Below are 16,347 nucleotides of genomic sequence, written 5' to 3'. Positions count from 1 at the left end.
AATATATTTACCATGAATATCTAGTGAGTGCGACACTATCTGGATAATGGTAGATCGATCGGCTCTTTCTCTACCTTTATGGAAGAATACAATTTGGAGAAATTTACCAGTTCATGATGGAAATGATATTAGGGTACTCTTGTAAGGTAAATTGACAATTACGGTTCTAGAACGTAATTGCGAATTTACAGGTGCATTTGAACTCTAATATGGCTTTTCTATGTCAATGATTTGGCAACCTCTCCAGAAATCTTTGGAATACTCGCCCCCATTTGCTTATTTTCCTTAAGCAATTATTTTCTAGTATTACGGTCCCACCGTTGGGAGCCTTATACGGAAATAAAATTCATCAATCGTCACATACTAAGCTAAGCCAGAGGGAAGTTGAGTCTTCATTATGTTGGCTAATCGAATTGGTCCAGTAGCATTGAAGCTTAAATTACCTTTAGCATTTAGTAAAATATTTGATGTGTTCCACGTGTCTAATACGTAGAAATACATATCTGATGAATCACTGATCATTCCATTTGACGAAGTCCATATGGACAACAAGCTTCGATATATTGTAAAACATGTTGAGACAATGTAATAGAAAATCCAAAAACTTGGGCAAAACAAAATCGAGCTAGTCAAAGTCAGGATTGAATTCAGGTCGTAGCCCCACGCAATCACATGGGAATGACGAGATTATATGAAGAGAAAATAACCTCACCTTTTTCTCTAGAATCAGACACAAGTGTTACATCATAAATTTCGGGACGAAATTTCTTAAAGGATGGGAGAATGTGACACCCGGCTATTTTAAGCCTAATCCGTTACTAATGTAATCCGTTGTTATGTGAATAAAATATAATAATTAATACAATGACGTTATTTTAGTCCAAAAATATATGAGTTAGATTTTATTGTGTTCAAAAAGTTAAGTTTTGTCGCGTAGCGAAAACTGCCCAAAACTGACACTAGCAACTACTCGAGTATAGTTAAAAGTCCAAAAATATTCTAAACGTTGAGAATGGCCTAAAATAATATATGATTAGTGAAAACATTAACTATAGGTCATAAATTTATTTTTTTAGAAGTTTCGGTTCCTGAAAATTAGAAAAATAAGCGTGTAGAAGTCGGTATAGGATACCCTAAGGATCCGAACCCAACTAACTCCAAAATTTTATATTTTTTATATGGTTTTGTAGCTAATTTTATGACCAATTCAGATATGTAATTAGTTTTACACAAAATATTTTCTAACTAGTTGTATTTTACAAAATATGATAAAGTGGGTACAATATTTAACAAGTTTTATAAAAAAAATTATGCAAACATTCTCACCCCCATGACCGTCCAACCCCCTCTCCCTAGTTTGTAGGCATGATGACTTAGTGAGCTGGTGGTTTTAGAACATCACAAGTAGCCTACTTCACATGCATTATGACAAATGTCCTTATTTCTCTCCTTATAATTATTCTTTATCACCACTACACTCCACCACCCACCGTCCGTCGCCACCACCATCCACCACCACCACCACCCCGCCACCACCATCCACCACCACCCGCCACCGCCACCACCCACCGTCCGCCGCCACCACCACCACCCGCCACAACCATCCACCACCACCATAGTCCACCACCCACCACCACCGTTCATCATCACCACCATCCATTGTCGGCCATTATCACCGTCCACCACCCACCACTACAACCGTCCATCACCACCACCCACCATTCACCGCCTACCACAATCATCTACCACCACCCACTTTCATAGTTCGTACACCACTACCAATTATTTTAGCAGTCTACAAACGTTAAATAACTTTTATTTACTGTAATATATATGATAGGAAACTAATTTTCAGCTTATGCAGACGATATCCAGTTTATAAAACAAACAGTCTTATATTTTCATATTGCAGACCTTCAGACCACACCTTCAGTTACAGACATTAAATCAGATGAAATCAGATTGCAGACAATTTTTGTCTTAAAAAACAAACAACACCTTAGTGTGTGAACTGTGAAGTTAAAAAGTAACTAGGTGTTATTAAAGCCCGCACGTTGCAGCAGGGGTGAAAATTCAGTCGTTGTCGGTTCGATTCGCTATGAAACATTCGATAGGGTACCTATACGCAATACTAACTAAAATAAACTCAAAAAGTAAAGTAATATAATCAAAATTACATCTAATTTTTTTTTATATAATACATTATCAAACATTTATAATTAATGTTTTTATGTCCTTTTTAAATAAAACAGCGAAAAAAAGCCATCATGAAAAGTTTTTAAAGGACATCGGCTAATAATATTTTCGGACATGTGATTTGTATAAAAACAGCACCATAGATTTGTCTTTTAACACATCTCACCCACGTTCATGTGATTTGTATAAAAATAATTATAATTATAGTACCTTAATATTACTTAAAATTTGTATATATAAGAATTAATTACAGTTTTAACCCCTCATGATTATCCATTTTTTACTCAAACTTTATTCTTTTTAGTATTCTTTATATATGTTTTGCAAAAATATGGTTAACAAAAATCCAAACATACCTATTTAAACGAGCATATTTTGGTCAACGTTTCAATATAATTTTTTTTCAAAACAGATCGACGGTTTAAAATGTACAAGTCATTACTATATGAATGTACAAGTTTCTTAAACAAACGTTTACAATGTCATGTTTCATATAACTACATATTTAATCTTTAATCTTTTTAACTTGTTAAAATTCAAAATTTAAGTAATACTTACAACTTTGCTCCCTCATGTTTATCCAAATATTACACAACTTTAATTTCTTTACCTTCTTATATGTTTTATAAAGTATTCAAGTTATTATAATAATTAAACAAACGTGAGTCATGCTCAATATGAAGCTCGAGTCAAGCCAGAGCTAGCCTTGGCTTGGCGTGCTAACAACCTTTAACTATTGTTTCCTGCTATATCGTGCGGACACATGACTAGTAATTCATATGCAATATAATTAGAAGACTTATGAAACTTTATAATTCTGCGGACTTGAAGTCTTGAATACAATAACAAAAATTAAATTTTAGTGATTAAGAAACTATCAATTTTTTATCAGTATCTTGGACAATAAGTTTATCATTTTTAAGGCCAAATTTTATAAAAAAAACAAGAAATGATCAGTTACAAGACGCAAGTATCTAAAACAAACAAAGAAATAAAAAAGGACAAACACAAACAACCTAGGCCATAAAAAAACTACTAGAAAATTAACAAAATTAAAAACGACACCAGTTCTCCCAGTCAAACCCAATCTCTTGTTCCGATTACACACCCAAAAGAATAACATAACCTTAATGTCATTTATTACCTTCACCATCGAAAATGTCTTTTTACTGAATAACATATCATTCATTGTTAACCAAATTTCCCAACACGTAACCAAAACAATTGCTTGGATCACCTCACACTCCATCTTATTCCTCTTGAACTTTGCTAGATAATCCATTATCCCACGCACAGACTTGGAAAAATTAAACCCTGGTAACTCAACCCATTCAAAAATTGTAGCCCATATCTACCTCGCCACTTTGCACCGCACCATCAAATACAAGGCTGATTCCGACGTTGCTTCACACATAACGCAATATTTTGGACGATAATGTCTACAAATCATATTACTTCCTCTAACCTGAACGAAGCAAACAATTTAGCCTGACTAAGACAGTTTAATCAGTTCCTAAATATTCCTAGTAAGTTGTCTTAACCTTAACAACGGGCAACTTTGGTCGGATTCTCTCCCAAGATTTGTTATCTAGGAAATATAAAAAAAATATTTTTATGACAGTTTTATTCGAAAAGAAAGGTTTATTCATGATTTCATGGTTTGCTCATTTGCTTCGCAACAATAAAATTCAAAGAAGCACCAATTTCTTGTTACATTTTAGGTCCCAAAAAGGGTTTGACCAGCAAGATTTCACTCTGAATGAGTCAGCCGACTGTTATCCTGGTATAAAATCTGTCTAGGATTCGTTTGTTGCAAACGTTCTTGTACACAACACGTGCTGCCTTATTTTAAAGTTCCGGTTAAAAAACACATATTAGGAAATTATTTTCAAGTCTAAACCAGTCTAAACCATAATTTTATTATTGATTTGGTGTGTTAGTCTATTGACAAAAGTGTGTGGCTTATAATAAAATGGTCATTGAAAAAAAAATTACCTATTAACAAACAAATCAATGAATAAAAAAAAATAAACGACCTCTAATTAAAACAATACAATTTCAATATCATGTCAGAAAAAAAAAACTGAAAGAAAAACTAACTCAAAAAAACATTGTAACCAGACAACTAGATTCCGGACTAAATCAAGATCACACTAACAAACATAGCCTCAGGTGCGATGATTCATTTTATTTTATGTATAATCAATCTTAAATTATCATAAAGAAATTTATGCATCATCGGCTATTTCAAAATGTCAGAGAAAAAAGAAAAAAAAAGTGAAGTAACAAGAACAAAACAATTATAAAAACATTGTGGTTTAAGTGAAAGCATCAGAGAGATTCCCACAGACAAATCATCATACTCCAATAGAGTGCAGATGTCGTGCAGATATCCCTGTCTTGTATATCATCATTTGAAGTTAAATCCACACATCAAAGCACAAACAAAAACAAATTTTGATGACAAATAAGTAGAAAACATAAATCAAACAAAGTAAAAAAATTAGTGACCGATTGTGCCGCAAGCCGAATAGGAGAGACCCTGGTTATTAGGGTTTATTGGTCAGGCAAGCAATTTAGCGATTGTTATATAGAGACACCAGTAGGTTCTCTGTTGATGCTACTGGGCCGTTTTCTAATCAATGAGATATTGTACCGAAACAGGATCAAATACACTTTATTCTTAACATGAAAACGGTGAGAACCAATTTGTTGTTATGATTAGGTTTATTTTTATAGGTGTTTGCTGCTATTTTTTGTTCGTATTTGCTAATTTTCGATTATGAGACGTTATAAGTATTTGCTTATTTATATTTTGTTGTTATTATTAGATGTTTTCTTTTGCTGTTATAAGTATTTGCTTGTATATGCTGTTATTATTTAGTTCTTGATTTTGATTCTTTTCTTGTAGTTTTTAGGTTCTTTTATTTGTTATTATAAGTCATTGTTTATGTAGATTGGTATTGTAGTTGGTATTGTTTCTTACGTTCGCATTTTTAAATAAATTGGCATTATTTCCTACGTACTCATGTTAAGATCAAAATGTATATTGTACCATGGGCCAACTAAAATTTTCTATAGGCTATAGCCCGATTATGATTAGGGTCGTTCAAAATGCTCGCCACTTGAACTCGTTCACCTCTCACTCACAAATTGCTCGGTAAATCTCGCTCATTTTTTCGCTCGATTGTAAACGATCCGCTCTGCTCGGTTCGGTTCGGGTTCGGGTCGAATATTTTTAATTTATTTTATGTATAATTATATATGAACAAATATATAAATATATAGACAACACACTTAAATATATGTGTACAATTTTTTAGACCCTTTAAAATTTTCCCAGTTCTATCAGTTTTAAAGTTTTATTTGTTTACTTTAAGGTTGTGTTTGTTTTTGCTTCAAAGATCTGCAAGAGACTTATGTATGCGGGCGCACAAACATAAGCTTCTGAAGACAGTTTGATTTAAAAAAAATTCTAAAAACTGCTTTTATGGTCTTCAAAATTAAGCTAATATCCACCATCTTCACACTTCTTAACATCCTACCAACACCTAATGTCCAACACCACCACCATTCACCGTTCTTCGCCACCACCACCCCCCGTTCGCCACCACCACCACCACCACCGTCCATCACCACCACCCCCGTCAGCCACCACCACCACCACCCATCATATGCCGACACCGCCATCCACCACTACTGTCCGCCACCACCACCACTGTCCACCACTGTCCGCTACCGCCTCCATCCACCACCACCCACTGTCTGCCGTCACCACCACCACCACTGTCACACCCCGACCAAAGGCGGCGGAACATGTCGGGGGGCAACCGATTGCCAAAAACACAAGACACTATTAAAGTGTCAATATTTAATCAACTTATTTAAATTCATAATCATAAAAAAGTCACATAACTTGTTCATACAAATACCTAATTCAAACATAGCATAATAATATATTGTTCGTTTTGCTAATATCCTAATAGTCTTGACAACGTTTTTCTTCAAGTTCTCGAGTCAACCAATAGTCAAACTTGTAGCATTGCATAAAATAAAATTTGTCAACACAAATGTTGGTGAGCAATTTTATAGTTTTAAACAAATAGTATATGGTAGGAAATTCCACAACTTGTATACAAAACAATAATAATAACAACAAATTAGATAATGAAATCGTTAATAAGAATACATTAACGACACCTTGCTATAAGAAATTGCCAAATAGTCTAGGATTTATATGAAATCATTAATAAGAATGCATTAACGACACATTGCTATAAGGGGATGCCAAATAGTCTAGGATTTATGAATCAACCAACCCAAAAGCGGTAAACACATTAGCATTTAAGCATGTAAGCATACAACACAAAATTTAAGCATGTAAACACATTAGCATTAGCATGCAATATCACCCCCAAAACGAAAGACGGAAAACAGGAAATGAAAGTACTCACGTTCAAGTAATAAATTTGATTGGTAAAATGACGAGTACCCGAAAGGATGAGGTTTAACGAGCAAAGCCTAGATGTAAGGAAGTCTTGTATTAGAAAGATTGTCTAGGAAGTCTTTAAATAAAATAAATGATAAGAAATGCAAACAATTTAAAGTTTAAGGTTTAAACATGTAAATGTTTGAGAAATTATAATAACAGTCCTTTAAAAATATAAGTTTGCTCGAAACTGGGTTAAAGTATCTAGCCCTTAATTTTACTCAACCTTGTTAAGTAATAAGGTGGGTAAAAATGTAAGAATGCAAGTCCCTTTATAATATAGATACTAAAACGGGTTTTAACGAGTGTTCGGGTTATTGGTTCGGGTCTTGGTAATTAGTCAAACCCAAAGTCAACTTTCCAAAATAATGAATGTTATGAGATAACTCAATAAAATTTAAGAAGACTTAACCAAGTATGCAGTTCCATTGTTTTAGAACTAACAACGTCCGTTAAGCGAGTGTTTGGTTTTGTCGGTCCAAACCTTGTTATAAGATCAAGTTGGATTCAACATTCCAAGTACTTTAAGAAAATAATTAAAATCAGTTTATAAAGTATTCACAGAGAAATATACAAGTCTTGATAGCTAGAAACACACTTGTGTCTTAAGCGAGTGAAATCAGTTTAGTTCGGTTTGGTTCGGTTTCTAACTCGGAATAAGATCAAGAATGGTTGTCACATGCCCAAACATCAAAGAACTTGTATAATAGTTTATAAAATATGATATTTAAGTTTTACAACAAAAAAGTCAACAATAAAGTCTTTAAACAAAAGTTCGGTTTTCGGTTCGGATCTTGTTTTGGGTTAAGACCGAGGTTAGATTCTACAAACTCATAACCATGGAACTCATATAAATGATTTTAGAAACTTAAATATAACATAAAGGCATATTTATACAATCATTTAACAAAACTAGTAAACAAAGTTCGGTTTACGGTTTAGAGCTATTTACGGTTAAACCGAGGCTAGTCTCTACAAACCCATAACCATGGAACTTCATAAATATGATATACAAACTACAATGATATTGGTGGGATATACTACTATGATGCAAAACTACTATCGAGCCGGGGGTCTCATCAGAAGCAGCCTCTCTATCCCTATGGGGTAGAGGTAAGGTTGTCTACATCTTACCCTCCTCAGACCCTACCATAGCATTGCTATTGGTGGGATATACTGAGTACGATGATGATGATGATGATGATGATGATGATGATGATGATGATGATGATGAAACTACAATGATCAGAAGTTAAACATGGACTTCGTAAGTCGTCCATGAAGCATGACACTCCACCGACCGAGACCGGAGAAGTGACCACCAAAGGTAGCAAGGGGTGTATATTATATATATGTTGTATAACAATCTTCAAGTATTAATAAGAACTAATAAGTTGATTAAAATGAAAAATTATGATCAGTTTGACTTTTGAAAGTCAAACTTCCAAGAACAATGAAAACAACCTTTAAAAACCTTGAATTTGAGAGAGAAAATGAAGTATGAGCAGGGATTAATGGAGAAGAGGGTCATGTGTATATAGGATAAGATTGAAAGGGTTATGCATGAGATTTAATGTGTAAAAATCGGATTTGGATAATAGGGTGTAAAACATAAACAACAAAACAAACAAACTAATCTTATGGGCTCCGCGCTACGCGACCAGCCTCCCTGCCGTGGTCGCGCGGCGCGGCGTGGTCTGGGGTGGGGTGGGTTGGTCCAGCTCGTCTAGCGTGGTTCGTTTTGCGTCCCGAAAGTTCGTTTTCGATGTAATTTGAGCGTTTTAAAGGCGTTTTCGAATCCGTAAAATGGGTTTTTCAAATTGAACAAGCGGGAATGATTTAGTAACATAAAATCCAATATTTTATATATTTGAAATGTTCGGGATATAAATCGGGTCGGTTTACATGATAAACGAATACACAAACGAATACATATATGGCCCGGAATTGATGATTGTCACAACCATCACCACCCACCGTCCGCTACCACCACAGTACACCACCTACCACAACCGTTCATCACCACCACCACCCACCGTAAGCCACCATCACCATACACCACCCACCACAACCGTCTATCACCACCACCGTTCACCGCCTACCACAATCGTCTACCATCTCTCATTTCCATAGTTCGTACACCACCACCAATTATTTTAGCAGTTTACAAACGTTATATGATTTCGTTCTACTGTTATACATATGATAGATAACTAATTTTCAACTTATGCAGATATCCAATTTATAAAACAAACAATATTATATTTTCAGATTGCAGACCTTCAGACCATATCTTCAGTTGCAGACATGAAATCAGATGAAATTAGATTGCAGACATTTTTTGTCTTCAAAAACAAACACCACCTAAGTCTTCGAAATACCATAAATTTGTTTACTATCTAAAAACTACTAATTTGTTTACAAAATATATTATTTACAATATTCAAATTTGTTTCTTATTGAAATGTTTAAAGTGAAAAAGAAATAAATAATGATCGAAACTCGCTCAGTGTTCGATCGAAAAATGCTTGGTTCGATTTGGCTCGTTTCAATTTCCGCTCAGTTCAAATTTTAGCCGTTCGGTTCGGTTCGATTGTAAATGAGCCAAGCAACGAGTAAGCCTTCGCTCGATTCATGATCATCCCTAGTTATGATATCCAATTTAAGGCCCCCCTAAGTCCTAACACTAGTTTTTCTGGCCTTCCGCGTTATACTAAACTTATGTAAACAATTTTTAAAATCCACTTATCTTTTAAATATGTCTTCAAATTTTGTACCTAAATGGATATATAAACTTTAGTTAGATATAACAACTTCTACTCTACTTCTATAATCATCTATGCTTGCACCTTGCAAGATATAAACTCTTGACTTCTTAGATAGAGGAGAGGCAATTTACCTCCCGGATATTTGTTGGCACACATTATTTACTGTTTAATGATTCTTTCTGCTTAACAAATATGAAAAATGTTATAAAACATTAAAAATCCAATTCTTAGCATTTAGAAGCTACAATTTTTTTTTTACTTTTTTTTCTTTTATATTCAATCATGTTATGTCATCTAGACCACTAATGTCCCCCGGGCTTCTTTTATCTATACATTGATATAAATTTTGTTTTAACACCGAGTTGTTAATTATAATGTACAAATACAAAAGTACACACCATCAAAACTGCGTCACAATTAACCCCCCCTCCCCCTGTTTGTTTGTTTTTTTTGGGTAAAATGGTGTTTCGCTATTCTAGTTAACAACATTCCAACATGAATATTTTGTTGTATACATATTCTACGTCATTTTTTTCGTAGGTTTACAAGTATTTTAAATTTTTTGTAAATAGTCTATGTTCAACGAGTTACACAAACATGCTGCAATGCGCATGCACAAATTCTAGTTAACTCTAAAATAGTCGACTGTCGTCAACCAACTCTTTAACTATGAATTTTCACTTGTCAAAATTACAGTATTTCTAGTTTTTTTATAAACAAGAATAATAAACCGACTTTCGAGGTTTATTTGGACAAATATCATGTATCTAGCAATTTCAGACAAACCACATGTACAAAAAGTGAAAACTAATCTATTTATTGTGTAAATACATATAATAGGAATTGTTATATACACAAATAGTATATTTGTTAAAGCTTGAAATCCTAGCCAAATTAGGTATATGAAGCACAAACTCGATCTAGTTTATTAAATGAACTACAAATTGAGCTCAAATAGAGTGTAAGATCATTTAAGCTAGATTTGAACAACCTGATATCAATTAACTCATGTACGATTATAACTATCTAATTATATGACCAATAGCTTTTTTTTCCAACTTTATTATGTTTCTGGACGGCCACTAGAAATTCACTAATAGGCTAATAGCAATACTGTTTTACACAAGTAGTACATAAAATAACTTTATGGTTGTATGATTTTTGTACCTTGGAAGTGGTTTAAGGTTACATCACATCAGTGGTAACCTTAAGGAGAAAGCCCACAACAACGTATGTAGGAGATACAAAGCAAAAGGTAACAACCTTAGACTGAGGGGTGTGGGGGCTTCAAAGGGGGCGCTAGAGCCCCTCCGCTCGCGCCCCCAGGCGCTAGTACCACACCAAGGGGGCGCTAGAGGGGGCTCCAACACACCCGCGAGCATGGTAGCGGGAGAAGAGAGAGATGATGTGGGGCGCTAGCGGGGCGCTAGAGGGGCGCTACCCACACCAGGGGCCAGGCGCTAGAGGGGCGCTACCAACACCCCCCTTATCCAGTTTCTCTCTCTGCCACACGTCATAATATTATTGGTTCTTGGCTCTGCTAGAGCCCCCACTAGAGCCCCCACACCCCTAAGTCTTAAGGAGAAAGCCCACGACAACGTATGTAGGAGATACAAAGCAAAAAGTAACCTCTTTGTCAGCATTGACGTTGGATAGATTGTAGGATATATATGGGCTTTATGTCAAGATCAATGTCTATATTTATATTTTCCCCGATTCAAGTAACATAACATCCAATCCATCAAGGTACCAAATACTTTTATCAGTCATGGCTTTTTGTTTGTGGGCTTTTAATTATGACCGATGACCGAACACTTTCATATTCAGGTTAAAGTACATGACTTACAAAAGAGTGGATCGTGCAAAAAGTAAAATAAAACTGATCATTTTTTTGGCAAGTCGACCGAAAAACCCAAAATGGTTAGAAACTCCTATATTATCAAATGTGGTTGAAAAAGACAATGAATTTGGTGGTATTTATTAACTCAGACCGGACCATCCATTTGGACAACTGACCGGTCAGGTTCTATCATTTTGAACCATTTCACTAAGAGTATTCACAACGGTGTTTATGTGGCACCGTCCGGATCTATGTGGAAAAAGCAGACAAACATGGAGGCAAACTTTGTTGATGTAGAATTGCAGATTTTGTTTTTGAATGGTGTTTTTGAGTGAAGGTTTGAAGCAAACTTGAAGCAGATTTTGATATTTGTGTCTTTGAGTTGATGATTAATATATTATAAAAGGAGTATTTGAGTAATATATTATAAAAGTATTTCAATTTTATTAAATTTAATTTTTTTAAATAAAAAATTAATACATTAAAAGTTATTATTTGATTAAATATAAATATGAATATATTATAAAAGTATTTTTATTTGATTAAATATAAAGTGGTAGGTGATGATGTGTTGGTTTGTGAAGGTTTATTGTTGTGAAAGTAAGTGTGGGTTTTGAGAAAAAGTTTGAAATAGATGTGACGTTGATATTTGATGTTGTGGATGCTCTTAGGGTTGGAGCGGTTCAGACATGTAGACGGTTGAACAAGTAACTCGGCTAAGGGCTTGACCCGACCTAAAACAAGTGTTTAACCAACAACTGATTGTTCTTAAATATAGGTGGTTCGATTAAGTTAGTCGCTTAGTACTACCTAACCTAAACCATGATTACACAAAACGGTTTGCCAAACCTAAAACAATCTTTATTTAAAAGGTTAATCTTGTTTGGTTGAGGGTGTAGAACGTTCGATCTTCGGTTTAAGTTTTGGCTTGGGTTCTTTTTTTAATAGCCCTGCCACAAATAAAGTGCCAAAGTGATAGTCAAAGGCAGGAAGAAAATAAGAAATTAACAAAGTGATATTATTAATTATTAAAAGAATTGTCTTTCAAAATGGTGGAACACTCACTTTATAAGGGAGAGGTAGGGGGATCAAACCTCACTACCACCAACTTATATGGAAAATATGAGGGATGAGCCAGGGTTCGAGTCCTGATCTCACCCGGTTTTACCGGCTCCTCGCTTTCGTGCCGTTTGGCGGGCGTGGGGGTCGGGTTTTATCCGGTGAATCCTCAACAGGTGGACCGCTAGAGGCTCCGTCCGTCCGGACTAGTGGCCGGCTCGGGCTACCTTTAGCCAATGGGGGCCGCCTACGGGGTGTCCGGCGTTACTTAGTTGGCCGTTCAAAAAAAACAGAACAATAATATTATTCAAAGAGTTAACCGAGGAAGACGACAGTTATCAATGAATAACGGTGAATAAAATTGGGTCTCATTTTAAACCTAAAGAACACAAATTTCGAACTAGTTTCGACTTTTGACCCATGTGAATTTAAAATTGACTTGTTAAAGTCAAAATTTGTAGTTTATTGGTTTTCCCTAGGAAACTTGCTTACGTCTCTGTCTCACCTTATCCTTCGATGGTTGCTTCCCATGTTGTTAACCATCTTATACCAGGTATAGTGATGAGGTGAGAACGTCAATTCCTGCCACTTTATCAACTTTAACGTCAAAAACTATGAATAAGGGCGTCAACTCTCTAGAGCGCTACGGCGCCACCACACAAGCCTAAAGAGACAAATTCGGTGGGGCCAAGTTTTTTTCTCAAACAAATCAAACTATTCACTCATTCTTTTATTAAAAAAATTTATAATAAAAAATATTTCACGGTAAAACCAATACGCGTTTTTAAGTGAAAAGTTAGTGAATGTCACATGCCTATGCGGCAGTTATGTGCAGTACTTGGTTAAGTAATCTCCCTCCACTAAAATCGGTGTGATATTCGTCAATTTCGGGTCTCGTTTGTATTCGTTTTTCTATTCGTTTATCATGTAAACCAACCCATTTTGTAAACCAAAGCTTATGATATAATCAAAATGATGGATTTTATGTTACAATATTGTTTTACACTTGTTGGGTCTTGAAAACATTCTTTTTGGTCCTTAAAACTCCTTAAAATGACTTAAACCAAACTTTGGGGACTATTATTGCCATTTACCAAAAACTTATTTGACCATTTCAACCATCACATGCATCTTTACCCTATTTGTATGAACCATACTCTTACCATTATAAAAGCAAGGCTACATACACCATTTTGGTTGTTCATCTTCTCCAAAATCTCTCTCAAATCCAAGTATTCATCTTCAACATTTTGTTATTTTGGTTTCTTAAGGTCAACTAACTATAGTATTTCATTTTAACTTGTTCATATAATATTACTAACACTTGAATATGGTGGTACAACATATATATAATAAACACCCATTGTTTCCTTTATTTGTTATTTCACGGACTCCGGTTGGTTAAGTTTCGAATGTCATAAGGCAAGGCTTCATGGAGGACTTCGTGTTCTTGATATATATATATACACACACATAACTTATTATACATATCACTTATGACTAACTTCTAACCCTTTTAGTTTGTTCATCTTATTTACAAGTTCCATGGTGTGGGTTTGTATAAGACTAACCTTGGTTTAACCGAAACTAGTCCAAACCGGAAACCGAACTTTTGTTTACTAGTTTTGTTAAAATAGTTGTTTAAACATGTTTATTGCTAGATTTGAGTTTCAAAAATCATTTTTACAAGTTCTTTGATATTAAACATATAGAATCCATCTATGAACTCGTTGGGAGATGGAAACCGAACTAAACTCTTTTGCTTAAAAGACTTGTAGTTAACTTTTTAGTTGTAAAATTTAAGTTTTCTTCATTTATAAACCAATATACAAGTTCTATGATATCTGGGCATGTAGAAACCATCTATGAACTATTTGTGAGATGGAGACCGAACCAAACCGAACTATACCGACTTTTGCTCGCTTAAGACACACAAGTGTGTTTTTAGCTATCAAGACTTGTATATTTCTTTAAAAATAGTTTACAAACTGATTTTAATTATTTTCTTAAGTACTTGGAATTGTTGGATCCAACTTGATCTCATCACATAGTTTGGACCGACAAAACCGAACACTCGCTTAACGTGCGTTGTTAGTTCTAAATAATAGATCTACATACTTGGTTAAGTGTTAGTATATTTTAATGAGTTATCTCATAACAATTAATATGTTGGAAAGTTGACTTTGGGTTTGACCATTTGTCAAGACCCGAATCGACAACCCGAACACTCGTTAAAAACCCGTTTTAGTATCTTTGTCCCAAAGGAACTTGCATTTTAGCATTTTTCCCACCTTATTACTTAACATTGGTTAAGTAAATATTAAGGTTAGATACTTTAACCCGGTTTCGAGCAAACTTACATTTTTAAAGGATTGTTATTATAAATTCTTAAATAGTTACATTTTAAACCTTGAACTTCAATTGTTTATTTTTTGCAACAATTATTTTATTTAAAGATCTTCAAGACAACCATTCTAAATCCAAGATTTTATTGTCATTTAGGCCTTGCTCGTTAAACTTCATCCATCCGGTTATTCATCTTTTACCGATCAAGTTTTATACTTGAACGTGAGTAACTTCATACCCTGTTTTATACTTGAGTCTTAAACCACAAACGTTGTTGTATACTTTACTTGAATAATTGCTCGATTTGGTGTTCTATGCTTATATGCCTATGTGTTTATAACTTTCGGTTGGTGGAATCTATTAATCCTAGACTACTTGGCATCCTCTTGTAGCAAGGTGTCGTTAACGTAATGCAATTAACGATATTCTATTAAATCCTAGACTACTTGGTAATCCCTTGTAGCTAGGTGGCGCTAACGTAATTCTATTAGCGATTGTCAATTTATCCAAGTTTATAGCTATTATTTATGGTTTTGTATACTAGTTTTGTGGCTTTTCATACTATATATCTATTGTTCAAACTTATGAATTGCTCACCAACCTTTGTGTTGACAACTTTATTTTATGAAAAGTTACAGGTTTGCATCTAGGTTGATTATGGAGTTCGGTGAAGAAAATGACACAAATACCGTTAGGATATTAGCAAAAATGAACAATATTTGATTTGCTATATTTTGCTATATTTTATTGTATTTGACTTATGAATATTTGGTTATGTGACATTTTCGATGTTGTGAAATGAAATGAGTTTGTTAAATATTGTCGCTTTAAATAGTGTCATGCACTTATGGGCAATCGTTACACCTCGGTATGTTCCGCCGCCTTTGGTCGGGGTGTGACAATCGGTCTTCATGAATCATCGAATCACAAACCTACATACACAATGAAGATGGATGTAAGTGTTAAGTTTACTGATAATTAATTAATTAGTTCTTTTAGTAGCACATATACAAATTAATCCCGGGCCTATATTTGGATGATCCAAATCCAATTTGAATAATTCTAATCCATTTAAACAATTAATTTGGATACAATATGTGTACTTTAAACAACAAAACAATGAAATGAAATTAGTAGCAATTTAACAATTCATCGTCAATCGTCAAAATCCATATGAGGAACAATTGAACATGCACCCTAACGCATTGTTGCCACCCTCTTTCCTGGACCACCGCCGACTGATCTCTGACAACCCCCCACATTCGACTATGACCACCACTCCACCCTCACAAATCGATTGTAAATAATTTTTAAATATTCAATTCAATAAAACGTTTTCTGCAAATCTTACCTTATTAGTGGATTATTTGCTAGATTATTGACTAATGCAGGGCCGTTCTTGAGGCATGACAGGGTAGTCGACGGCCACATGCCCGACACCCCGCTAGGCCCGAATATATATATTTTAAATATATGTTTTATCAAAAACATGTGTATAATCAACGTTTCAACACAATTACATAACCACTAGCTTGGTCTAATGGTAAAAGAGTATGACATCTAACCAAAAGGTTGTGGGTTTTAGTCTTATTTGAGGCAATTTTAAACTTATTTTTATACAAAAGTTTTTTACACAACTTAAATCATAA

At 34.6% G+C, this 16,347-nt stretch overlaps 1 non-coding gene across 1 annotated transcript; it reads right to left on the bottom strand.

The window, feature by feature from the left end:
* Nucleotides 1-4,521: 4,521 nt before the first annotated feature.
* On the bottom strand, nt 4,522-4,617 carry LOC143569992 (small nucleolar RNA R44/J54/Z268 family). Its single transcript, XR_013141840.1, has one exon. It is a non-coding gene; the product is annotated as a small nucleolar RNA R44/J54/Z268 family (small nucleolar RNA).
* Nucleotides 4,618-16,347: the final 11,730 nt, after the last annotated feature.

The sequence above is a fragment of the Bidens hawaiensis genome, unplaced genomic scaffold (genome assembly GCF_021521415.1).
Source record: "Bidens hawaiensis isolate Kalapana, Puna unplaced genomic scaffold, B.hawaiensis_p1.1 tig00024810_1, whole genome shotgun sequence".
Lineage (NCBI taxonomy): Eukaryota > Viridiplantae > Streptophyta > Magnoliopsida > Asterales > Asteraceae > Bidens > Bidens hawaiensis.
This window is presented reverse-complemented; position numbering and strand designations above follow the sequence as displayed.